Raw genomic sequence first — 25474 nt, 5'->3', positions numbered from 1 at the left:
AGTTCATCTCGGATCCACTTTAAACGCTCTCTAAAAACACACTTGTTCCGACAAGCATATGCGCTACCTTAGGCCACTTCCCTTCGTCCTAAGACCAAATTGCACTCCTACTAGGTATCCTAAAACACACAGCCTCTATATATTTGCTGCATACTACCCCTCCTCTTGTTTCCCCCCATTCCCTTTAGATTGTAAGCTCACAAGGGCAGGGCTCTCTCCCTTTTTGTGTCTTGGAAATCATTATACATTTTGTTCATCATGTTGCTTTTATCACTGTCATTACCAATTCTATAATTCGTTTTTGTATCATTCTTTGTATGTTGTCACTAATTATGTATCTTGTATATTGGTGTACACCATTGTCTGTATTATTATGTACCCCATGTTTGTTTCTTACTTTGTACAGCGCCACGGAATATGTTGGCGCTTTATACATCAATAATAATAATAATAGAAGAGACAATGCTGCAGAAAGAGGATGGAGATTGTTAACTTGTAAAGAGCACCTTCTGTACATTGAGACAGGCCTATCCAAAAATATATGGGGGTGGGGGGGGGGGGGACAGAAAACAGTTTACCAGGGTGGCAAAAATGATGAATCTGGCACTGTCTATAGATTCAACAGCAGAGTACCCGGCAGTTTCATAGACGTGCCCGGCTGTATCTGACATGACATAATGGCTATATTGAGGCTCTGCTAAAGTTAAACTCCACCCCCAACTGTGGCGGTCCCTAGAGCATAGCTCCCAACTGACCCTCTTTTCGGAGGGACTGTCCCTCTTTGGGAGCCCTGTCCCTCTGTCCCTCTTTCAGGACCGTGTCCCTCTTGCTCTGAACCAGGATAGAAAGGACCAGTGTGGTTTGAATTATAGAACAACATAGTTTTCTCATGAAATTTTTACTAGGGGTGTATGATCAGGGGCGTGGCATGGGTGTGGCTTAAGCGTCCCTCTTTCTCATCTCCAAAAGTTGGGAGGTATGCCCTAGAGTTCAAAAGAACACCATACAAGATTCTTGCTGGCCACGATTGGGGGCATAACTAAGGGGGTGCAGCCCCTGCGGGGGGGGGGGGGGGGGCAGATGTGTGGGATGGCCCCAACTTCTAACCTTCCCTTTCTCTGATACTCCAGATCAGGTGTGTTTGTGGCTACACTTGTTATGGGCGGGAAGATCCTGATGTCCACACTTGTTTTATGACCCCTTGTATGAAGGACCCCCATGTTGTGAGGGTCACCAGGGGGAGGCAAGGGAAGGGTTGTGAACATTTGTAGCTACACTCCTGGCCACGACAGTCTAGTCTAAAGAACTTCAGATAGTTTAGTAGTCCTGTCACCCAAAGCCTCGGCCCTCCGCTGATATTCCTCCTCGGTGAGGGCAAGCGCTCGGCCAGGAAGAAGTTAACGCTCCCTGAGTAGGCGGCAGATATTCAATGAGGTAACTGCACACAGGATGCAGGCCGGAGGCTCAGAAAAAGAATACAGCGCTGAAACCGCGCCAAGCAGGCTTGAAAATGCATTTCTTTCTTTTTTCTTCTTCCTCATACAAGACTCTGTTCACTAGAAAGCAACATGTGAAAGCGATCCAAGGCTGGCGGGGCGGCTGGATAACAGCTCAGTGTTATCTTCCTGCTCCAAGTGTGTGGGAGATTCTCTGGTTTCCTCTGACATATTATGGAATCTTTTCAAAGATTCCTCTGGACGCTTTTTTGGGAACGGCTCCCAAATCCTGGAGAGAGCCTCTGTGAGAAACAAGCGCGGAGTCTGAGGCAGCAGCCGGGCCCTCACCGCCGCCACCGCTTATACTAGTGACAAAATGTCTCCAGACCCGACCTTCCTGGAGGCACCTCAATCCCGCGGACTCATCGCCTGCCACCGATTCAGGGCCGCCGCGTGGAACAAGCTGCCCGATTCAGTCTTGTTTGCTTACAGAAGTTTTTTTTACACTTTTTTTTTTTAGGATTGAAAGCTTCACACTGTGTAACAGCAACACTCTTATAAACTCGCACTCACAATAAATTCACTATGAAATCAGAGAGCGGTAACTGCTGGGATGGAACCCACAGCAGAAACGGAGGGCCTGCCCTCCCTCCCCCACAATATAGGGTCCAGGGCCAGTTCTACTTACAATGGGGCCCCTGGCAAAAATTAACCTAGGGACCCCCTTGACAGACCCCCTCACCGCCCTCTTCCCTAAAGCAGCATTAGGATTGGCTGATGCCAAACACACACCCCCACCACGCGGGACCCCAGCCCGAGCTACTTGACCACCTAGGTCATCCTCTGTCTTAACTAGGGGTCCCGTCTTCACCCACCACTGGCCTCATCATCTGTGTCAAGAAGGAGGGGCACCCGGAAACCCCTTTGATTATGAAGATGGGGCGTGTGTGGAGCCACGGACTGATAGAGAAGTGAGCCCACCGGCACAGGTGAGATGCTACTCTGCCAAGGACTCTGCAGGGGCCCTGGGGGACCACAGTTAAGTTGTGGGTGACCTGGGGGAGCTGCAGCCAGCTCGGGCCCAGGGGTGATTGCCCAGGTTACCCCAAGGGCCCTCCCACCTCCAGATCATGTGTTAGTGTGGGTGAAGGGAGTGGCCGTTTAGCCAAGCCTGGCCCTGTTCCTACAATCGTCTAAAGTCAATTGGTATTTAAAAAAACGGATTACTCCATGAAAGCATTATGAGGTGCAGTCGCAGCACTAAAATTGCTGTGTGCAGAAATTTCACCACTACTTACGCCATTTACATAGTGGGCGTTGTGCGATTAACGCAATCCACGGAACCTGGGTAACATGCGTATTGCTGTCGTATGCCAGTCTGGGGCTCAGAAAATTGTAATGGCGGCCCTGCTGATGTACTCCTGTCCCCGAGCACTCCCGAGACGAGCAGATCTGTACCGTGCATGGGCGAGTCTGCGATCGCGCACGTGCAGAACTAATGCACTCTTCTTTGGAAGCACTCAGGGACATGAGATCTTCTGAAGCCTTCTGAAGACTCCCGAAGGCATCAATTTTTAAATGGGGGACAACAGTGGAACTCTTACGTGAGTATTGAATCCTTTATTTTTTTCCCTGGTTTCTAATAGCTATAGAAGCTGCCATGTTCTCCCCTTCCCTTTCTAGCTGCCCATTATTTATCCAGGGGAAGATGTGAAGATAACATCTGTGATTTCTCTATGAAGTAGGGAAATAAAGGCCTCTGCTAAACCTTTAAATGTAAAGAAGAAGAGGTAAAATTGAAGTGCTTTTTCATGAGCCACATTGTTAGCATGCATTTTTAATGTGCTATAGAGAAGCCCTGGGGGGAAAAAATGGTTCTTGATTCACTTTAAAGAGAACCTGAGATGAGAAGCATCTCAGGTTCCATACTTACCTGGGTCTTCTTTAAGGCCCCCTGAGGTTAAGTCACACTTTGTCATGCATGCGCGGCCTGGCCAGGTGCCCTCCCCCATTACGCTCCCGTCCATGAAGAACGCTCCCAGCTGCGGAAGTGCGATCGGGGAGCGCGTTTGGCCAGACCGCACATGTGATGAAGTGTGACTCGACCAGGCTCTATTGCGTATGACAGGAGCTATCCGGGGAGATTGCGAGGGACGAGCGACCTCAAGGCGGGCTTAAGGTAGCCCCAGGTAAGTATCGAACCTCAGACACTTCTCGTCTCAGCTACACTTTAAAGAGCCATTTTTTTTCAGGGATCCAAATTGTCTGTTTCTGTGTCTTTGAAACTGGAACTCTAACAATGCAATGCCAACCACAGGAACTGCACTGCTAATAACGTCCACCAAACATATGTGTGACCAAACTCTACGGCACTGCAGTCTCTAAAACTAAACTAGTGACTCAAACAATGCTGTGGACAATAATGGACAAGAACCAGTACTGAATACACAGATAGAGGCAGGGCCGGATGCGTACGTTAAAAAGGGGCGCTGGGAAAAAAGGGCGCCGGGTTTTTAACGATAAGCATGGATAACGTTTAAAAATGTATTGTACTGTATTTCGTTTAAAATTAATGTTTTATAAAGTTATAAATCATTAAATAATGTGCATTAAATCGGCAATTGTAAAAACGTTAATCTTTCGTTTAAATAGTGAAACGTATAATAACGTTTTAAAAAAAAATTACTAAGTAACCCTCCCTGTACCTACCCCTAACCCCTAGACCCCCCTGTTGATGCCTAAACCTAAGACCCCCCCTGTTGGTGCCTAAGTAACCCTCCCTGTACCTACCCCTAACCCCTAGACCCCCCTGTTAGTGCCTAAACCTAAGACCCCCCTGTTGGTGCCTAAACCTAAGACCCCCCTGTTAGTGCCTAAACCTAAGACCCCCCTGTTGGTGCCTAAACCTAAGACCCCCCTGTTGGTGCCTAAACCTAAGACCCCCTGTTGGTGCCTAAACCTAAGACCCCCCTGTTGGTGCCTAAACCTAAGACCCCCTGTTGGTGCCTAAACCTAAGACCCCCCTGTTGGTGCCTAAACCTAAGACCCCCCTGTTGGTGCCTAAACCTAAGACCCCCCTGTTAGTTTTTTCGTTTAAAAATAATGTTAAAAAAAAAAAAAATTTGTACTGTTTTTCGTTTAAAAATAATGTTTAAAAAAAAATATTGTACTGTTTTTCGTTTAAAAATAAAATTTAAAAATGTATAAATCATTAAATAATGTGTAATCATGAGAAACAGTAATAAAACATTAAGTCTCCGGGCGCCGCTTTTAAAACGTTATTTTTCTCCGGCGCCCTTTTTTCCTATCGGGCGCCCATTAAACGATATTTATTATAGGAGTGAATGGCGGCGCCCGATTTGTCCACTAGCCTCAGGCGCCCGAATTTACTGTTCCCGGGCCGGATTACCGACCAGGCAACAAAAGCAGTCGCTTGGGGCCCCATTCAGAGTCAAAGGGGCCCCATTAGCACATAAACCAGCCCTCGCCCTTCTCTCAGCGGTGGCTGGATGGTATAATGGTTAAAGGGACTCTGAGCAGTGCAGTAACTATGGAAAGATGCATATCATTTTAAAGCTTTCTTTCTCCTCTTTCCAGTGATATCTAAACGGCTGCTCTATGCCTTTTAGTTTTCGATATTTTCGCGATTGAAATCGTGGCCACAGGACGACTTTTCTCCAAAGTCAGCGGTGGCTGGATGGTATAATGGTTAAAGGGACTCTGAGCAGTGCAATAGCTATGGAAAGATTCATATCATTTTAAAGCTCTCTTTCTCCTCTTTCCAATGATATATAAACAGCTGCTCTATGCCTTTTAGTTTTCGATATTTTCGCGATCGAAATCGCGGCCACAGGACGACTTTTCTCCAAAGTCAGAGGTGGCTGGATGGTATAATGGTTAAAGGGACTCTGAGCAGTGCAGTAACTATGGAAATATGCATATCATTTTAAAGCTCTCTTTCTCCTCTTTCCAATGATATCTAAACGGCTGCTCTATGCCTTTTAGTTTTCGATATTTTCGCGATTGAAATCGCGGCCACAGGACGACTTTTCTACAAAGTCAGCGGTGGCTGGATGGTGTAATGGTTAAAGGGACTCTGAGCAGTGCAGTAACTATGGAAAGATTCATATCATTTTAAAGCTCTTTTTCTCCTCTTTCCAATGATATATAAACAGCTGCTCTATGCCTTTTAGTTTTCAATATTTTCGCGATCGAAATCGCGGCCACAGGACGACTTTTCTCCAAAGTCAGCGGTGGCTGGATGGTATAATGGTTAAAGGGACTCTGAGCAGTGCAGTAACTATGGAAAGATGCATATCATTTTAAAGCTCTTTTTCTCCTCTTTCCAATGACATATAAACAACTGCTCTATGCCTTTTAGTTTTTGATATTTTCACGATCAAAATCACGGCCACAGGACGACTTTTCTCCAAAGTTGGCAGCTCGATTCAGCACAATGCAATGAAATATAAGGAACCCAGGGGGATATAATTACAAACATCATGCTGGTACGTGTGAGGATGTAATAAATTAGTTGTGGGTATGCTTAAAGGCATATCCACAGGCACTGCTTGGAGTCCCTTTAAAGGGAAGGTTCGGGGAGGGCTGTAAAAAAATAAAAATCAAAATCCACTTACCTGGGGCTTCCTCCAGCCCGTGGCAGGCAGGAGGTGCCCTCGCCGCCGCTCCGCAGGCTCCCGGTGGCCTCCGGTGGCCGACCCGACCTGGCCAGGCCGGCTGCCAGGTCGGGCTCTTCTGCGCTCCAAATGCCGGCACTTCTGCGTCCCACGCGGACGCGCTGACGTCATCGGACGTCCGCCGGGCTGTACTGCGCAGGCGCAGAACTACTGCGCCTGCGCAGTACAGCCTGGCGGACGTCCGATGACGTCAGCGCGTCCGCGTGGGACGCAGAAGTGCCGGCATTTGGAGCGCAGAAGAGCCCGACCTGGCAGCCGGCCTGGCCAGGTCGGGTCGGCCACCGGAGGCCACCGGGAGCCTGCGGAGCGGCGGCGAGGGCACCTCCTGCCTGCCACGGGCTGGAGGAAGCCCCAGGTAAGTGGATTTTGATTTTTATTTTTTTACAGCCCTCCCCGAACCTTCCCTTTAAGGGCTCTGCTGCTGACACAGGAGACCAGGGTTCGAATCTCAGCTCTGCCTGTTCAGTAAGCCAGCACCTATTCAGTAGGAGACCGTAGGCAAGTCTCTCTAACACTGCTACTGCCTATAGGGCACGTCCTAGTGGCTGCAGCTCTGGCGCTTTGAGTCCACCAGGAGAAAAGCGCGATATAAATGTTATTTGTCTTGTCTTGTCAAATGATGCCGTGCGCTGCTGATTGTCTTCAGAGCCAGGCTCTCCTCCTAGGTCCCCCTCCTGCTACTGTGCGCTCTGCCGCTGCCCACTCCACCCTCCCTTCCCACAGAGAACCACAGCTGCAGCAAGAATGATAGCAGCAGATGGCAAACGCTCACTCACCTATCCATGATCCAAGCAATAGAGATCCCGTCATCTGAAACCCATCTGTCTCTTCTACAGTGCAGCCGTTCGCTCTGAACTTCCTGATTCTCAGATCAGACATGAAGTAGGAAGTAGTAATAGTAGTAGTAACAGAGCGGCAGCACTCTAGAGGAGACAGATGGGCTCCGGATGACGGGACCTCTATTGCTTGGATCGCAATAGGTGAATGTGATTCATCTGGTGCTGTCATTCTCCCCCACTGCGGCTGCCTTCTCTGCTGGACTATCGTATTCACTGGGATGGAGGCTGCATGGTGGCTGTCTAGTTTGGGAGGAAATTGGTTGTTCGGTGGTGGGAGTGGTTATGTAATTCTGTCTGGGGAACGGCTTCCGGTTTGGCGGTGTCCAGAGCTTTCTGCTATTGCCAGGCTGGAGATGCAGGGGGAAAGTGCTGCTGCTGTGATATCTGGCGCCCTCTTCACAGGGGTGCCCCAGCCCCTGAGTGCAAATGTCCCAGCCATTCATCTCTCACTCTGCATTTTGCCGCTGCTATTCCCTGCATTGTGCACCCACAGAGGAAAGCGTGCTGTTGCCCATAGCAACCAGTAGCTCGGCTGCCCGGTGTGTGCGACATATTGCTGTGCAGCTGCATCTTCTGATTCTATTACGACATGATGGGGGGGCCCAAATCAGTTACTTTGCTTAGGGCCCCATTTAGCCTTAATCCGGCTCTGGATAGAGGCAAATGATACAGTGTTAGAATTGTACGAGGAGGAAGGGAATGGCACATGTATTTGCTGGCGTGAGTGACCACTGACAGCTGGCGGGAGAGAATGGCAATTGTCAGGTGTTCTTAGAAGAGGGAGAGATGTCAGCTGCCAAGATGGTATCTCAGCCTCATACAATGCATCGTTTAACGGCCCGAGAATGAACCATTAGGATATGGCAAATTTGGCAGTGAAGGAGCACAAGGGGAGTCAAAGAGGTCATTATGTTAGGGGAGGCTCATGGGGCAAGTTTATCGCCTGGTGTCTCTACACATGAGGGGCAAACACAGCATATCAAATTATTACTATTTACAAAAATATTGGAATAACTTGGAATGAACAGGTGTTTTTGTCAGTCATAGCAAAATGAAGCCGTGAAGTTCTAGCCTGGTGAAAAAGCAGCATTTTATTCTTCTAACTGGAGAAGAGTAAAGCTTCAGATAAACATACGGGACTTAATTCCTTGACAAGGGCGCAGTGTAGGAGGGGGGGGGGGCTGAGGCAGAGGTGAAAGAGGCTCCAGCCTCAGGGAGCAGTGTAGGATGGGGAGCACAACTCACTCAGCTATCATTATTATTATTATTATTATAGTATTTATATAACGCCGACATCTTCCGCGGCGCTGTACAGAGTATGTATATAATGTTGTTACTAACTGTCCCTCAAAGGAGCTCACAATCTAGTCCCGACTCCCTAGTCATTCCACTATTGTGTTTGAAGCAGAAAGAAATAAGAAAAGGGGATACATGGCAGTGACTGCAAGCCAGATAACTAGAGATGAAGGTGTTAGGGGCCCTGGGGAGCCACCAGTGTATGACAGCTGGGGCGGAGGGGTGGAGGGACGCACTTTGGTGTCTCAGCCTGGGTGCTTTAAGACCTTGTCCCAGCTCTGCCCTCTGGCTACCAACTAATGGGGGCTACCTAATACTAGGGGCACCTGTGGCTACAGCATCACAACCATGTGTACACAATGTCACTGTGGGTACCATGTGACCGGAGAGGGCTGCGCCCCAACTGACTGGGCGGGAAGGAGAGGTGGAGCGAGGGGGCACCAGTCTGTCTCCAGTGAGGGGCTGAAGACCAGTAATCAGCTTCTGTAATGTGTTTTTGAAGTGCACATTCACACCTCCCCCTGGACAAACAAGGGCAGATGGAAGGGGTGGAGGAGAAAATGGCAGCTTCTACAGCTACTAGAAACCAGGAGAAACTGCAGAAAAAAAGCTGCTTGGAACCCTTTAAAATACCAAAAATATATAAAAATGTTTAGCAAAAATATGGTTTTATTATAAAAAAAAAAGTCACCACAAATCCCCATTAATAACATACAGCTGCTTCAGTTTAACTGACAGACTTTCGTTGAAACATCTTCTCTTCTCTCTCACCACAGGATTCCGCATTATTAAACTACAATCCAGTTCCACAATGACAACGATAATATCACAACCCTAACGCAATGGAAATGAATTTCTTGGGAGGTTATCGACAGATTTCTCCCCAGATAGGGTCGGTCGTTAGCGTTGCTAGGCGCTCGCCCAGAACTTCCGACACAACTTGACTTCCTCCCTGGTCGCTCATCAGGGCCAGATCACATGACATCCATCTGCTGCTCCATCTTCCCATGGATCTCAGGCCAAGGCACCGCAAGATGGAAATAGCAGAGCTGCAGAACGCTGTGTGACATACGCATCATCTGTTTCAGCTCTTCTGTATCTGGATTTTTAATAAGGAGGCCTTAAAGAGGAACTGTAACGACAAAACGTCCCCTGGGGGGTACTCACCTCGGGTGGGGGAAGCCTCCGGATCCTAATGAGGCTTCCCACGCCGTCCTCCATCCCTCAGGGGTCTCGCTGTAGCCCTCCGTACAGTGGTGACGTCAATATTTACCTTCCTGGCTCCTGCGCAGGCGCTCTGACGGCTGTCAGCTCCGAAGTAGGCGGAAATACCCGATCGCCGTCGGGTCTGCTCTACTGCACAGGCGCAAGTTTCCGGCGCCTGCGCAGTAGAGCGAACACGACGGAGATCGGGTATTTCCGTCTATTTCCGTGCCGAAAGCAGCCACAGCGCCCCCGCTGGAGCCAGCAAAGGTAAATATTGAAATTACAGTCGGGCCTTTCGCCGGCTGTTCGGAGGGCTGCAGCGAGACCCCCGTGGGACAGAGGACGGCGTGGGAAGCCTCATTAGGATCCGGAGGCTTCCCCCACCCGAGGTGAGTACCCCCCAGGGGAGGTTTTTGATGTTACAGAGTTTCTTTAATATATATCCATGCTTACTCCTGCTCCACGGTCCAGCCAAGGATCATTTTTAAAGTGGTCTGAAACACTGACATAACATTCAATAAAAATGTGTTTTTCTACTTTTTATTACCCATACAGTGACCATGTTTGCTTTTTGTGCACAAGTAATATTGTCTGTTTACAAATTACAAAGTTCCCAAAGTCCAGTTTATCTGCTCTGAAAGCTGCCATTGCGTTCTCTTGCATAGCTGCTGTATTTATATATTAGAATCTATCTAGTCATCGTTTCTCAGCTCTCTCTGCTTCTCAGCTCAGTACAGCTCAGGCTCAGCACGCGGCTGGCTGAATATTAAATGTATCTGAGAAAGGAATGTAAACAAAAGATAATGTTATCACCTCTTTGGATGCGGCCAGAAGCTGACCCACTGAAGCCAGGAGCTTTTCACTGAAGAACAAAGTGCCGTGTTTGGCTGCTTGAATGCTGTTCACTTTTTTGTGATAGTAGATTTTATGCTGTAAATAATCTTTTAGCGCAAATAAGAAATGCTGAGTTTCAGTAGAAAATTATACCTATTTAAATAGATAAATAAAGCAGTCCTGAAAAAGGGACAAATGAAAAAAGAAAGAGGGACAGCCCCTCCAAAAGAGGGACAGTTGGGAGCTATGGACTAGGCCCACCATGACGACCCCCCTGTGTTACTGCCAGGTCTGTTTTTAGGCATAGGCAAACCAGGCAAATGCCTGGAGTGGCAGCTGTAGGAGGGGGCACCACAGAGCTAGTCTCAGCACACTGATCTTTATGGAATTCTTATAGCTATCTCTTAGTTCCATTAAGAAAGGGATGGATGGTAATTTTAACACCTATATGAGCACTGCTGTGCCAACTGTTGCAACTCCGATTGGAATTCCAGGTCTATATTCTAACCTGTAAAGACCCAGGCTGTTCATAAACAGTATAATGTTCATAAAGTGGATACACAGCTCTCAAAACTGTTATCGGAAAGGTTTATTATATCACATGGGTTCAGTGAGTTTGGGCCAGTTGTATATGGCCTGGTTATAATTTGTGCATCCTTTACATAATTATTTTGAGAAACAACCTTATTTCTATGTAGACTATCAATTTATTGTTGTTACCCACAAAACGAATTGATGCAGGTTATGAAATTCCTGTTTATGAGATTGGGGTGCCTGGGGTGCCAAAATGGCCAGAAACAGCCCCGGTTACTGCACATGCCAGTAAATCAATAATCAATGGGTTAGCAACATCAAGTTCTGTTGGCACTCTCACTACCAGGAGGTGAGTACGGCCTGGCAGGTGGAAGCAAGGGTCTTTTAAAGGATACCTGAACTGACATGTGACATGATGAGATCAGAAGCGCACGGAAGGGGTTGATCCGGGTGTACAGAACACCCCCCTGCACCAAAACCGGAAGTCAGAGACTATTCGCAAATGTCTCCTCTAAATCTGAGCAGCGGCAGCCACAGATGCGCAGCTGCCGCCTGCTCATATCTGTGTGCGGGGCGAGGAGGACTCTGACTAGAGCGGGGGGCCCAGAGCAGATGCATTAACTTATCGGCAGCGGCGGCGCCGGCCGGTGATGGCGTCCCACTGGTCTCCATGGCTACCTTCCGGATGACGTGACGTCACCACGCCATGCAGCGGCCGGCCCGCACTCCTCCCCTGGCCATGATTGGACACTTCAAGTCCAGACCGTGGAGAGGCTGCCTGGAGAACAGTGAGGCTCGTTTGGAGTAGTGATGCGAGCGTGCGGTCTCAGTCCCCTCAGGCAAGTGCAGCAGCCCACCGGGTGGAATGTTTGGAAGCCAGCCATTCTGGCTACATATACTGGGACATATCCCCCTGCTGGCTACATATACAGTCTGGGCACATATCCCCCTGCTGGCTACATATACAGTCTGGGCACATATCCCCCTGCTGGCTACATATACAGTCTGGGCACATATCCCCCTGCTGGCTACATATACAGTCTGGGCACATATCCCCCTGCTGGCTACATATACAGTCTGGGCACATATCCCCCTGGCTACATATACTGCCCCCCCTGGCTACATATACTGGGGACAATATACCCCCTGGCTACATATACTGGGAGTATATACCCCCTGGCTACATATACTGAGGGCATATTCCTATCTAACCTATACTGGGGGCATATACCTATCTAACCTATACTGGGGCCATATTCCTATCTAACCTATACTGAGGGCATATACCTATCTAACCTATACTGGGGGGCATATACCTATCTAATCTATACTGAGGGCATATACCTATCTAACCTATACTGGGGGGCATATACCTATCTAACCTATACTGGGGGGCATATACCTATCTAACCTATACTGGGGGGCATATACCTATCTAACCTATACTGGGGGGCATATTCCTATCTAAGCTATACTGGGGCCATATACCTATCTAATCTATACTGGGGCATATACCTATCTAACCTATACTGGGGGCATATTCCTATCTAACCTATACTGGGGACATATACCTATCTAACCTATACTGGGGCCATATTCCTATCTAAGCTATACTGGGGGACATATACCTATCTAAGCTATACTGGGGGACATATACCTATCTAAGCTATACTGGGGGACATATACCTATCTAAGCTATACTGGGGGACACATACCTATCTAAGCTATACTGGGGGACACATACCTATCTAAGCTATACTGGGGGACACATACCTATCTAAGCTATACTGGGGGACACATACCTATCTAAGCTATACTGGGGGACACATACCTATCTAAGCTATACTGGGGGACACATACCTATCTAAGCTATACTGGGGGACACATACCTATCTAATCTATACTGGGGAATATACCTATCTAATCTATACTGGGGCATATACCTATCTAATCTATACTGGGGGGAGTGCAATTTAGCCTAGAAACTGCTAGTATTTGGCTCCACCCACACCATGTTTTGGCCACGCCCACACGCCACTTTCAGGAACCCCCCCCCCTTGGAAATCCTGGATTTGCCCCAGGAGATCGACATGTGTATGTACAGTGCCTAGCACACATATAACTAGGCTGTGTTCCTTTTTTTCTTTCTCTGCCTGAAAGAGTTAAATATCAGGTATGTAAGTGGCTGACTCAGTCCTGACTCAGACAGGAAGTGACTACAGTGTGACCCTCACTGATAAGAAATCCCCCTTTTATCTCTTTCTTGCTCTTTCTTTCTGCTAGGAAAGTGTTTTATAGTTGGAATTTCTTATCAGTGAGGGTCACACTGTAGTCACTTCCTGTCTGAGTCAGGACTGAGTCAGCCACTTACATACCTGATATTTAACTCTTTCAGACAGAGAAAGAAAAAAAGGAACACAGCATAGTTATTTGTGTGCTAGGCACTGTACATACACATGTCTATCTCATCATGTCACATGTCACTTCGGGTATCCTTTAAGACTTGGATGGTTTGCAATTGAATGTGTAACATTCCTTAGGCCTTCAGCAGTAGCTCCTTTGTTGACAACATGCTCTGCAGATCTGAGGTCTTCCTTCATGCCAAGCCATTAAAAGCTGCAAGCAGACCTTCTTAAGCCTTCCAGACCAGGACTATAATGTCTATCCTAAAATTAAAAGGCCTGGACTCACTGAATCATGCCTGTTGTTGTAGTTTGCTGATGGTAAGGGAAATGTATGGTTTCCTTTTACTAAAGAGGAGGTCATGGTGAGTTGAACTTCATTCTGCAGTGAGAATAGAGCTGGTTTTTACTGAGAAGCCCAGAAGAGACTTCAGGCTGGTCTGCCGGTGCTTTATGGGGGGACTCCGCTGACCTAAGTCTTCTGAATTCAGAGTTATTTAACCTCTGCATTGTGAAAACACATACAGAAAGATGAATGTGTCTGTTGAGATCAGATCTGATCTCCCCCCATTGTGTGAGTCCAGAAGGCTTTGCTGCAGATTTTGGTCTTTCTGGGGTACATGAAGGCACTAAGTAAATTATCCTAACAGCCCCACGGCTGATGCTAGTGCTATATAAATCCAAAATAATAATATGGAAAAACATGAGGGCTGCCATCCTCTTCTGGCACAAATGCAAGTTTGGCTGCACCTGTGCAGTAAGTTGGCGCCGCTCCTGCCAGAAGAAGACTGCAGCCCTGATGTTCAGGAGGGCTCCCGGAGAGCAGTGGCAGGGACTATCACACTTACCGCGGTGCGTCTTGGTGGGGGTGGGGGGGGGGGGGGGGGGGCAATGCTTGCAGTGCGTTACCATCCAACATCTGTGGCAATTCCGGAAGTCCATAGAAAGTATGCCACGCCTTTTGGGGTTTTTCTGGTCACACCACCCATCATAGCTTTTGCGATCATTCCTAATAGCACCGCACTAAGATTAAAAGGCGCCTGAATTGACCATTTTTAGTTAAAGGACACCCTAAGGTGAAAATAAACTGATGATGAGATAAACCATTGTATCTATCCTCTTTCTCCTAAAAAGATTTTTTTTTCAGATATCCCACAGTTTTATATTTAAATCTACTTTTTAAGCTTTTACTGTTTCATTGTCTCTGCTCAATGACACATGCATTGAAGTACACCAGAGCGAACTATTGATAGCTGTTATATCTTTCCTACTCTCAGAAGGCGTTTTCTGTCAGAAGTGTTTTATGGCTGTCATTCCTTATGAATGAGGAGGGTTTATAGTCATCCAGGTCCTGACTGCACAGAAACTGTCACTTGCATTCCTGATGTTTAACTCTTTCAGGCAGAGAAAGAAAAAAAGGAACACATCATAGTAATTTATGTGCTTGGCTTATGTGCTTGGCACTGTACATACACACTTCTATCTCCTCGTATCACGTGTTACCTTGGGTGTTCTTTAAAGAGAATCTGTATTGTTAAAATCGCACAAAAGTAAACATACCAGTGCGTTAGGGGACATCTCCTATTACCCTCTGTCACAATTTCGCCGCTTCTCGCCGCATTAAAAGTGGTTAAAAACAGTTTTAAAAAGTTTGTTTATAAACAAACAAAATGGCCACCAAAACAGGAAGTAGGTTGATGTACAGTATGTCCACACATAGAAAATACAGCCATACACAAGCAGGCTGTATACACCCTTCCTTTTGAATCTCAAGAGATCATTTGTGTGTTTCTTTCCCCCTGTTCTCATGCACTGAAGTTTCAGGCTGCTCTTTTTTCTCCTGCAAACAGCTTTGCCCTTGTCTGTAATTCTTCAGTATGTGAAAGCCCAGCCAGCTCAGAGGAGGATTTATCCAGCTTGTAAAAGATAAGAGAGAAGAGAGAAGCTGCCCTAATCTAAATAATACACAGGCAGTGTGCATAGAGGGGCCTGGAAGGGGGAGTTCATAGCAGAACCGCAACACTGAAGAACTTGGCAGCCTTCCAGACACAGGCCGACAAGTCTGACAGGGGAAAGATACATTGATTTATTACAGAGACTGTGATAGTATAAAGTGCTGCAGTAAGCCAGAACACATTAGAATAGCTTTTGCATACCTCCCAACATTTTAAGTGTCGAAAGCGGGACACTTAGGCCACGCCCCTGGCCACGCCCCAACCCCTAGCCACGCCCACTATTTTATTTTATTTATTTTTTAAATTTATTTTTTACTAAAAAATTTTAATTAATTAGTCCCGAAAGGGAGGGTGCCAGTGGGAGGGGGAGGAGGGTGGTGAGGGTGGCCGAGGGGGGGGAAAGAAAACCCGATCGAGGCACCAGCCCGGGGATGCGGATGCGGCATGGATGCCGCATGGACGCTATTAGGCCCGGTTCACACTTGCGGTGGCCCTCCGGAATCGCCGTGCCGGAGCCGCACCGCCTGCAGAACGGACGGAACGGACGCACGGCATAGCAATTAAAGCCTATGCGTCCGTTCACATGGGTCCGTTCTGCAGAACCGGAGCCGGACCGGATCCGGGCCGGATCCGGACTCCGGCCTCCGTTCCAACATGCGCTATTTTTTCATCCGGCCCCTCCGGCAGCCGTAACTGCACCATCCGGCCAATACAAACAAATGGGAACCGGAGGCCGCACAACACACTGGCTGAGAAATCCGGATGTTCTACCCCACTTCCTATGGGGATTTTTGCGGCGATATTGGCTGGGGACACATGGGCAAGCATTTTGGAGTGGAGCAGCACGAGCTGGAGGTGTTGGCAGGATGTTGGCAGCATGTCGGAGGTGGAGGTGAGTGCTAAACAGCAGAGGGCCTGATTCCACAGGTCCCCCTTCTGCTGACCTCCCAGACCCCAACATTTTTTTTTTTTTACGTTAACTTTGCCAAACGGATCCGGATCGCATCCTGATTACCACCTGATGCAACCTGACCGGATCCGGATCGGATCCGGATCAGAACCGTACGGTTCCGATCCGGATCCGGTCCGGATCCGGTCAGGTCATCCGGTCCGTTTGGCAAACAACCGCTAATGTGAACCGGGCCTAAAGCTTCTCCCTCCCTCCTAATGTGCCCCCAGTGTCCCCTTATGTGATTAATTAGGGGGGTTGTCAGTGGAGGGGGGGAGAATGCCCGTCACCGTGGGTGGGGAGGAGGGTGCCACTTTTAGGTGGGGGGGGGGCGCCTGGGCAGAGAATGGAGGCGGAAAAACTGATCGAGGCTCCAGCCGCGGTACTGAGGGATGCGGGAGCCCGGCTTCAATACTTCCTCCCTCCCTCCCTCTGTGAATGCCCCCTAATGTATGTCCGTGTGCCCCCCTCTCCTCCCCTCCCTATAGGCAGAGTGAGCGCAGCGGAGCGGGCAGTCGGGTCCTCTTACCGCTGGCTGATGCACGCGTACTGTCTCTATCCGACCTCCATGTGCTTCCTGTGACGTCATAGTAAACAGGAAGCACATGGAGGTCGGATGCCAGAGACAGTACGCGTGCATCAGCCAGCGGTAAGAGGACCCGACTGCCCGCTCCGCTGCGCTCACTCTGCCTATAGGGAGGGGAGGAGAGGGGGGCACACGGACATACATTAGGGGGCATTCACAGAGGGAGGGAGGGAGGAAGTATTGAAGCCGAGCTCCCGCATCCCTCAGTACCGCGGCTGGAGCCTCGATCAGTTTTTCCGCCTCTATTCTCTGCCAGCCGTCGGGATTCGAGAGGGGGGGCCCGGGATAGCGGGAGGGCCCCCCCCCCCGGGAGGGCCCCCCCAAATCGGGAGAATCCCGACGAAAACGGGACGGTTGGGGGGTATGGCTTTTGTAACTTGTAGGATGATAAAAAACAGGATGCAATTTTTGTTACGGAGTCTCTTTAAAGTGGTATTTTCAGCCATAAAATCAAATTCTATTTAACCACTGCTCTGTGTTAATTATGTAGTCTACATGCATTCTGCATTGCAAGCATTCCAATATAATCATAAATGTGGCTGCTTTAATGAATCTCATCTCAGTCAGTCTGGCTCTATTCTGGTACATTGCCGGGGAGAGGGAAGCTTGTTATCTCTCCTCCCACATTCCTGCTCCTCACTGATTGGCTGAGGGCAGTTCAGTGTGACACAAGGCTGAGAAGGGAGATCTACCTCATGCCACTGCAGAAGTTGCTGAAATACGATCTATGCTGTGCCCACGTGTGTTTACAAAGCAAGCTAGATATGACAGTGCAGTTTCTTCTCGGAGGAAAAAAAAGTGTAAGGGAAGAAATTGCACCAGGACTGTCTTTAGCCAGAGGCAGTAAAGCTGGAAATGCCTGGAACAGTTTTCTCTCTATTTACTATATAAAATTCACTGAAATCAAAACGTGGACAGTACAATACACGTGTTATGCAAGTAGAACAAGTATTTATCTACTTATATATGTGGGTTTTTTTTGGGGGGGGGGGGGGGATAGTATGGCTGTCCCTGCTGCTTTAAGGTAAATGATCGATAATGTAATTGTTCAGGATCGATTTGGCCTGCCGCATTCTCTGTTTTAATACAATAGGATCTGAAAAATCTCATTAAAAAAATCTGATCGTTTAGATCTCCGATCCCATCAGTGCTCACCTATATTTCATACAGCCAGTGGCGGCTCCAGGAAATTTTTTTAGGGGGTGCTATGCAGGTGCTGGACCAATTTCCGGGGGAGCTGACGACCTGCGGCGCGCGAAGCGCGCCGCGCCAAAAATGGGTGTGGCCACAACCTGCGGCGCGCGAAGCGCGCCGCGGCGAAAAAATGGGCGTGGTCATGACCGGATGAGGGCGGGGCTAACTGTAATTTAAAGTGAACCCAGGGTGAGAGTGATATGGTGGCTGCCATATTTATTTCCTTTTAAACAATACTAGTTGCCTGGCAGCCCTGCTGATCTATTTGGCTGTAGTAGTGAACTGAATTACACCAGAAACAAGCCATGCAGCTAATCTTGTCAGTTCTGACAATATTGTCAGAAACCCCTGACCTGCTGCATGCTTGTTCAGGGTCTATGGTTGAAAGAATAAGAGGCAGAGGACCAGCACGGCAGCCAGGCAACTGGTATTGCTTAAAGGGAGATAAATATGGCAGCCTCAATATTATTCTCACCTCGGGTTCCCTTTAAAAGTGCAACGCAAAGACAGAGGGCCCAAGTTTTGGTGACCCTTTTCCCAGAAAATTCACATAATTGTGCAGGTTTTCTCAAGAAAATACACGTAATGTGAGCAGATTTTAACAAAAAACACGTCCAATGACCCCAATATGCACAATCGTTATCAGATATGGCCCCAATATGCACAATCGTTATCAGATATGGCCCCAATATGCACAATCGTTATCAGATATGGCCCCAATATGCACAATCGTTATCAGATATAGCCCCAATATGCACAATCGGTAGCAGATATAGCCCCAATATGCACAATCGGTAGCAGATATGACCCCAATATGCACAATCGTTAGCAGATATGACCCCAATATGCACAATCGTTATCAGATATGGCCCCAATATGCACAATCGTTATCAGATATGGCCCCAATATGCACAATCGGTAGCAGATATGGTCCCAATATGCACAATCGGTAGCAGATATGGTCCCAATATGCACAATCGGTGGCAGATATGGTCCCAATATGCACAATCGGTGGCAGATATGGTCCCAATATGCACAATCGGTGGCAGATATGGTCCCAATATGCACAATCGGTGGCAGATATGGTCCCAATATGCACAATCGGTGGCAGATATGGTCCCAATATGCACAATCGGTGGCAGATATGGTCCCAATATGCACAATCGGTGGCAGATATGGTCCCAATATGCACAATCGGTGGCAGATATGGTCCCAATATGCACAATCGGTGGCAGATATGGTCCCAATATGCACAATCGGTGGCAGATATGGTCCCAATATGCACAATCGGTGGCAGATATGGTCCCAATATGCACAATCGGTGGCAGATATGGTCCCAATATGCACAATCGGTGGCAGATATGGTCCCAATATGCACAATCGGTGGCAGATATGGTCCCAATATGCACAATCGGTGGCAGATATGGTCCCAATATGCACAATCGGTGGCAGATATGGTCCCAATATGCACAATCGGTGGCAGATATGGTCCCAATATGCACAATCGGTGGCAGATATGGTCCCAATATGCACAATCGGTGGCAGATATGGTCCCAATATGCACAATCGGTAGCAGATATGGCCCCAATATGCACAATCGGTAGCAGATATGACCCCAATATGCACAATCGGTAGCAGATATGACCCCAATATGCACAATCGGTAGCAGATATGACCCCAATATGCACAATCGGTAGCAGATATGACCCCAATATGCACAATCGGTAGCAGATATGACCCCAATATGCACAATCGGTAGCAGATATGACCCCAATATGCACAATCGGTAGCAGATATGACCCCAATATGCACAATCGGTAGCAGAAATGACCCCAATATGCACAATCGGTAGCAGAAATGACCCCAATATGCACAATCGGTAGCAGAAATGACCCCAATATGCACAATCGGTAGCAGAAATGACCCCAACATGCACAATCGGTAGCAGATATCGCCCCAATATGCACAATCCGTAGCAGATATGACCCCAATATGCACAATCCGTAGCAGATATGACCCCAATATGCACAATCCGTGGCAGATATGACCCCAATATGCACAATCCGTGGCAGATATGACCCCAATATGCACAATCCGTGGCAGATATGACCCCAATATGCACAATCCGTGGCAGATATGACCCCAATATGCACAATCCGTAGCAGATATGACCCCAATATGCACAATCCGCATCACCTGAAAAAGAAAAGAAAAACCCATTTACTCACCTACAGCCAGAAGACCTTCTTTCCCGACCTCCCGTCCCGAGTCCCGACCTCATTGTGGCGCGCAGCGCCCGCGCGCCCACGATCCTCTTCCTTCCCGACGTCACGACGAGACTTCCTGCCTGCATGCAGAGAGCAGGGCTACGGGAAAATGGCCGCCCGAAGTCTGCAGAACAGGGCTCCGGGCGGCCATCTTACCGTAGCCCTGCCTGCTGCTCCGTGCTGCCGGTGTGTGAACTGACTTGGCGTCTTTTAGACGCCTGAAGTCAGTTCACTCCAGGGGGTGCTTTGGGGGTGCTTGGACAATTCTAGGGGGTGCTCGAGCACCCCCAAGCACCCCCCTGGCGCCGCCACTGCATACAGCTGTTATGTGTTGAGCTGGAAAGCACAGGCAGTTCTTGCTGCAGCGTTTTGGTAAATGGAGGCCTGTGTTCTTAAGCAGGGACATATTTATTCTTGGAGTGAGGCTGTGAGTGCCAGAATCCGACGCTCTCCGGCACGGTTTTCATTAGGCAGCGCTGAGCTGCGTTCAGTTATTTATGGATTTCTTCCCAGGGCCTGTTTTACACGAAGCCCACACACTATTAGTCTGGTGCTCACAGACCGGAGCCGGCAGTCGTGTCCTGGATCTGCTCCATCCATTCCCGCTGTCTCTATGTACGGCCGCTCTGCTGGGAGCTTACACCGCATCTGTATTAGTAAATATCCAATCCGGCTCCATTTATCACCCAAACACTGATGATTATATCCAATGACCATCCTCACAATATTCAGAACCAACACATGGAACTTCTAAGGAGTCATCAAGTTTGTGTTTACTGGTATTTAGTGTTCTTTCTAAGTGAATGGTATAACATTGAAGCACAGATCATTAAGCGGATTCTACACAACTATTTGTATATTTATGTGAGCTGCAACAACTTAAAGAGAAGCGGAGGTGGATCTTCGGGGGGTAGATGGAAGACAGAGGCATGTCCTCTGCCTAATACATGGCTCTGTGTCCCCCAATTGCCGCCCTCTGCCCCCCCACCCCCGCGCCATAGCCCCCGCCAAGATTAGCGACAAGGTTTGTCACTAACTCGGAGGTAAACACAGGGGAGAGGAATTCCCTGTTCTAAACGCCCGCCAGTGGCATTCTTGCAGGGTTCCTGAGTTGCCATTGGGCATCTCTAATCCCTGGCCACGCCCCCGCCTCTCCTCCACCTCCCTGCATGCGATGAGAGACACACAGTCTCTCAGCTCAGCGTCGTGACCACGCAAGTGAAAGTGGGCCATTTTCAAAAAGACCTTGTAGTTTTTAAAAAATTTTGAAAAAAAAACCCCAAATATAAATATTCAAAGAAAAAATGTTTTTTTAAAGACTGGAAAATACTCTTAGCTGTGGTACACTTACATGTATACCTTTTCATAGCTCTGTATACACATTTTATACATTTCTTTAAAAAGGACAGCGTGGGGACCCCCCTCCCAAGCCTCTTTAGCCCCTTGTCACCCATGCAGGCTGGTATAGCCAGAATGCAGAGCTCAAACTGCATGGGGGTTCGCGCCCTAATCTATACCGGACCAAATGATCCATGATATGGGGGTAGGGGGGGATCTGGAACAGAAGGAAGCAATGCCTCCCCCGGAGCTCTTACCCAATCCATGAATTAGGTTCTCATCCCTACCTCCAGTGGCCAGGAGGAGAGTAGGGGTAATTGCCCCCACACCTGTGGGTGTAGGCCCTGGGGACATTTTATGGTAGCATCTGGGGGTCCCCTAAGGAGTTGTAGTTGGACCAATGAGAATCATTATCTGTTGCATTTAATTGGTCCAAACTGAATACATTTTTTGTAAAAAAAACAAAATTGTGGAAGTAATTATAATCTCGTTGGCCATTTCTAATACAGTGGGATGCGAAAGTTTGGGCAACCTTGTTAATTGTCATGATTTTCTTGTATAAATCGTTTGTTGTTAAGATAAAAAATGCCAGTTAAATATATCATATAGAAGAAGACACACATAGTGATATTTGACAAGTGAAATGAAGTGTATTGCATTTACAGAAAGTGCGCAATAATTGTATAAATAAAATTAGACAGGTGCATAAATTTGGGCACTGTTTTATTGATTCCAAAAACCTTTAGAACTAATTATTGGAACTCAAAGTGGCTTGGTAAGCTCAGTGACCCCTGACCTACATACACAGGTCAATACAATTATGAGAAAGAGTATTTAAGGGGGTCAATAGTAAGTTTCCCTTCTCTTTTAATTTTCTCTGAAGAGTAGTAACATGGGGTCTCAAAACAACTCTCAAATGACCTGAAGACAAAGATTGTTCACCATCATGGTTTAGGGGAAGGACACAGAAAGCTGTCTCAGAGATTTCAGCTGCCTGTTTTCGCAGTTAGGATCATATTGAGGAAATGGAAGACCACAGGTTCAGTTCAAGTTAAGGCTCGAAGTGGATGACCAAGAAAAATCTCGGATAGACAGATGCGACAAATAGTGAGAACAGTCAACCCACAGACCAGCTCCAAAGACCTACAACATCATCTTGCTGCAGATGGATGCATTGTTCAACCATTCAGTGCACTTTACACAAGGAGATGCTGTGAGAGTGATGCAGAGGAAGCCTTTTCTCTGCCCACAGCACAAACAGAGCAGCTTGAGGTATGCTAAAGCACATTTGGACAAGCCAGCTTCATTTTGAAATTAGGTGCTGTGGACTGATAAAACTAAAATTGAGTTATTTGGGCAAAACAAGGGACGTTATGCATGGAGGAAAAACAAACTTTTGCATCCCACTGTAATCACATTTTACCAAATACTCTGAACAACAGGTGCTCGTGCCAAAGTCATACTTACCTAAACTGTAGGGGGGTGGGTAAGTCTTGGCAGATGGGTGCAGAAGTGTCTTTCAGGTGGGAAAATTGCCCTCCTCAGCCAGTACAATAAAATATTCAGTTCAGATATTCCAGTAATTATAGAATCACTTTATATATGATTAGAGAGCACTTTTTTAACCTCAGCTGAATATGTTTTTGTACCGGCATGAAATATCGGCATATCTTCTGTGGCATAAAATCCCAAATAAAAATTCTTAACAGTGAATCCAATTCAAATGTAGGTTGTTTTTTTTTCATACAAAACTTGAGTTTATCCCTCTTGCTGAAATAATGGCAGTAAGTGTGACAACACAGCGCCTGTTTTGTATGCACAAGAGTTATGTAACTTTTTTTTGCTGTATCAGTAACAGGAAGGATGTGAGTTCTTTAAATATTCGGAGAAAGAATAGATGGCTTATTGTGGGTGAGAGGTAAAAGCATTGTCTGCATCCTCACAGCTAGTGTTGGGCGAACAGTGTTCGCCACTGTTCGGGTTCTGCAGAACATCACCCTGTTCGGGTGATGTTCGAGTTCGGCCGAACACCTGACGGTGCTCGGCCAAACCGTTCGGCCATATGGCCGAACTAAGAGCGCATGGCCGAACGTTCCCCGAACGTTCGGCTAGCGCTGTGATTGGCCGAACGGGTCACGTGGTTCGGACCCGAACGCGCTCTGATTGGCCGAACTGTCACGTGGTTCGGGTAAATAAATACCCGAACCACGTCATATCTCCGCCATTTGTCTGTGGGTTTAGCTTTGGGTAGGCAGGCAGGGTAGTTCGCGCTCCAGCCACGCTAGCCAGGGTCCCCCCCAGTCATTGTGTGTCACTGCTGGGAACAGTAGTACACCGCTCGTTCAGCCACACTATATAGCATTCTGTGTACTGTTCTGTGTCTGCTGGGAACAGTGGTACACCGCTCGTTCAGCCACACTATATAGCATTCTGTGTACTGTTCTGTGTCTGCTGGGAACAGTAGTACACCGCTCGTTCAGCCACACTATATAGCATTCTGTGTACTGTTCTGTGTCTGCTGGGAACAGTAGTACACCGCTCGTTCAGCCACACTATATAGCATTCTGTGTACTGTTCTGTGTCTGCTGGGAACAGTAGTACACCGCTCGTTCAGCCACACTATATAGCATTCTGTGTACTGTTCTGTGTCTGCTGGGAACAGTGGTACACCGCTCGTTCAGCCACACTATATAGCATTCTGTGTACTGTTCTGTGTCTGCTGGGAACAGTAGTACACCGCTCGTTCAGCCACACTATATAGCATTCTGTGTACTGTTCTGTGTCTGCTGGGAACAGTAGTACACCGCTCGTTCAGCCACACTATATAGCATTCTGTGTACTGTTCTGTGTCTGCTGGGAACAGTAGTACACCGCTCGTTCAGCCACACTATATAGCATTCTGTGTACTGTTCTGTGTCTGCTGGGAACAGTGGTACACCGCTCGTTCAGCCACACTATATAGCATTCTGTGTACTGTTCTGTGTCTGCTGGGAACAGTAGTACACCGCTCGTTCAGCCACACTATATAGCATTCTGTGTACTGTTCTGTGTCTGCTGGGAACAGTAGTACACCGCTCGTTCAGCCACACTATATAGCATTCTGTGTACTGTTCTGTGTCTGCTGGGAATAGTGGTACACCGCTCGTTCAGCCACACTATATAGCATTCTGTGTACTGTTCTGTGTCTGCTGGGAATAGTGGTACACCGCTCGTTCGCCACTGTATAGCATTGTGCTCTGTGTCGCTGCTGGGAATAGTGGTACACCGCTCACCCGTCACTGTATAGCATTGTGCTCTGTGTCGCTGCTGGGAATAGTGGTACACCGCTCACCCGTCACTGTATAGCATTGTGCTCTGTGTCGCTGCTGGGAATAGTGGTACACCGCTCACCCGTCACTGTATAGCATTGTGCTCTGTGTCGCTGCTGGGAATAGTGGTACTGTATAGCATTTCTGTACTGCCACTGTACTGCTGCCAGTCAGCGTGTACTGTAAGGATAAGTGAAATGAGGAAGAAATCCGGTGAAAGAGGGAGGGGCAAGGGAAGAGGTGTTTCCCCTGACGGTTCACGTACAGGCCACAGGGGAGCACCCAAGAAAACCCACTCAATACCGCCCATGTTGTCCAGGACAACAACCCTCACAAATCCAAAAGAACAGGACCAGATAATTACTTGGATGACCTCTCAAGCGTCCAGCAGTGGGTTAAGCAGCACCAGCACATCACGCACGAGGTCCGAGTCCTCAGCCAGTTACAAGGAGCCAGTGGGCACAAAGCTGACACAACCGGCAGCGACACCACGCACACAACTGCCAGATAACCAGTCCGATGAATTACCTCAGGACACAATGGGGTATTCGCAGGAGCTATTCCCAGCCCAACAAACTTCCACCTTTCAAAGGTCAATGGAGGAACAGCCAGAAATGTTGTGCCTGGATTCAC

This window comes from Hyperolius riggenbachi, chromosome 11 (genome assembly GCF_040937935.1).
Source record: "Hyperolius riggenbachi isolate aHypRig1 chromosome 11, aHypRig1.pri, whole genome shotgun sequence".
NCBI classification, from domain to species: domain Eukaryota; kingdom Metazoa; phylum Chordata; class Amphibia; order Anura; family Hyperoliidae; genus Hyperolius; species Hyperolius riggenbachi.
The sequence above is the reverse complement of the archived record's forward strand: the minus strand, read 5'-3'. Positions refer to the sequence as shown.